Consider the following 2584-nt stretch of genomic DNA (forward strand, 5'->3'; position numbering starts at 1 on the left):
CAGGCATTTCATCTCAAACACATTTTAACATCCTCTCTTCCTCTCTTATGTTCCATGTTTCTGCCCTATACAGTGCTGTCGGTGTGAAGGTGATCAATGACGGTAGATAGAATTAGACTAATGTTGTTACCTTACAAGCGCACGTAAACACACACACACACACACACACACACACACACACACACACACACACACACACACACACACACACACACACACACACACACACACACACTATCCCCTTGCTCAAAAGGGACAGATACGGGTTACAGTGTCAGTAAAGCTAAGTCCTAAGTGGGTCTCGATCTCGGACCTCTTGCATGAAAAGTCTAGACGCTAACCACTACATTAGCAAGACGGGTGTTTGTGTGTTTACCTAATTATAGTATACTGGAAAAGAGCAACGCTCGTGGGCTCCCGTCTCCTAGTCTCCAGTTGATCATACCTAGCCTCAAATTAATGCACAATTTCAACTCATTCTATATCTTTGATTTCCAATTATCATATTATTCATGTATTGTTCGAGTTTGTGTGTGTGTGTAATTCACCATGGTGTTGGATCACGTGTTGGACTCGTGAACAACAGGCTATTAGCCTCTCCCCCCTCCGATGAGAGCTCAGAGGTCATATGTGTGTGTGGTATCTTTTGTATCTGTTTCTGTCGCCTTCACTTTCCTTCTTCCTGAATCGTCCCCATATTTGGGACATGAAAGTGTTGTCAAACGCGAGCTTCCTCTGTTCCCATTCTCTCCCTCCCAGTGATCAATGTCTTGCGGATCCCAAATTTAGCTTTCCTTGTTGCCTTGGCCAGCTGTCGAACTCAACCCTGAAAAGGACAGACAAAGGAGAGGACGAGGCAGATCCAAACGATACGCGACGGTCTGCCCTACTGACCCAGAAAGTTCCAGAAATTTAGAGTTGCTGAGCTCCTCCGCACGAGAATGACCGCGCTCCCGCTGTTGCTTAGTACCGAACGCCTGGGCAAAAGAAAGTAGGGCGTCGACGAAGACCTGGCAATTTCTAAAGACTTTCACTTCCCGTTCTACAGCTTTCTCTTTTTAGGACGGGAGAATTCGATTGCGTTTTCTCGAGAAAGGTGAAAGTGTTCAGGGATTTTTTTGTATCTTAGTGATTGTTTCTTTGGCGGGAGAAACGGAAGAAAGTCACATATGTTGGTGAAAGAAGAGGGTTAACACTCTCGCTTTTCGTTTTCTCACTTTCCCTCGTGATAGCAGCGTCACAGTCTTAGAGAAAGGTACTCTAGCTGTTGGAAAAGCATATCTTTCAAGGATGACAGGAAAGAAAGGTGGTGCCACGCTGAGGAGAAGACTGTGAAAGTAGAAAGGGATATTTAGAAAATAATGATATCGATGGTTGAAAGTAAACATACCGATACATGATAGTGGTAGGATGGAGGAAGAGGACAGGGAAGAAGGTGAAAATGAAGAGGAGAGTGAGGAAGGAAAAGAACGGAGAGGGTAGAGGAAATTCTTAAAGGGGATGGAGAGGTAAAGGAAAGGGAGTGTCCTTATGTTACGTTGTTCATATTAGAAGAATCAACTTACTCCAGCCCTCTCTGAGAATTAGATATCAAATCGGTATCACACAGACTGTAAACTTCCTCCGACTTTCTCATCTACATAAATAAAATCACCCTTAAATTTGTATCACAAACTGGAGACATCAGGGTAGTTGAACTGGTTATTTTTGCCATGTGGATGTTTTTTCTGGATCAAATATAGAATTTGGACTCCAGCCTCCGTAAGTCTAACCATATGTAGAATTCAGACCCCAATCACGATCTATATATTAGAGTGATATCAATTATATATATTATCATATTTTTGCATAAAAAATAAATCAAGAAATACTACATTTACAAGAAATTCAAGTACTAAAATCATGGATAGATCGATTTTTCAAATATATCCCTCTTGTTTCTTGTGAAGATGTACTAACGGTCATTAATTGAATGAAACAAATATAGTCTTCTTGCAGGTAAAATGAAATACATATCCTGTACTAAAAATAAGAATTGGAATAAACATTCATCAGTTAACGACAATTTCAAATTGAAAAGTCAAAATAAGTAATGCTGCAAATACAAAAATAAACAAAAATGTTTAAATAATTTATTTGGATCTAAGTATTTCAGAGAAGACTATTGTGGATATATATATAAGTATATATATATATATATATATATATATATGTGTGTGTGTGTGTGTGTGTGTGTGTGTGTGTGTGTGTGTGTGTGTGTGTGTGTGTGTGTGTGTGTGTGTGTGTGTGTGTGCTTTCCTAGTTGTATAATACGGGAAGGGAGCTATGCTCGTAGTGACCCGTCTTTGTATCTCTCAGCATCAAGTTTTTTCTTAAAATCTTGAATAGTGTTTGCACACACTGTTTCTTTGTCTAATTTGTTCCAGGTATCTATCATTCTGTGTGGGTAGCTATTTTCTTTTTCAGATCTCTTCTGTAATTATATTTTTTTTAGTTTATTTTCGTGTCCTCTTGTTTTTCCATTGTCCCATTTCAATAAGTCATTCTTATCTACGATTTCCATTCCCTTTATAATTCTATAGTT

This window comes from Oratosquilla oratoria, chromosome 19, assembly GCF_046742065.1.
Source record: "Oratosquilla oratoria isolate Oo_2021 chromosome 19, ASM4674206v1, whole genome shotgun sequence".
Lineage (NCBI taxonomy): Eukaryota > Metazoa > Arthropoda > Malacostraca > Stomatopoda > Squillidae > Oratosquilla > Oratosquilla oratoria.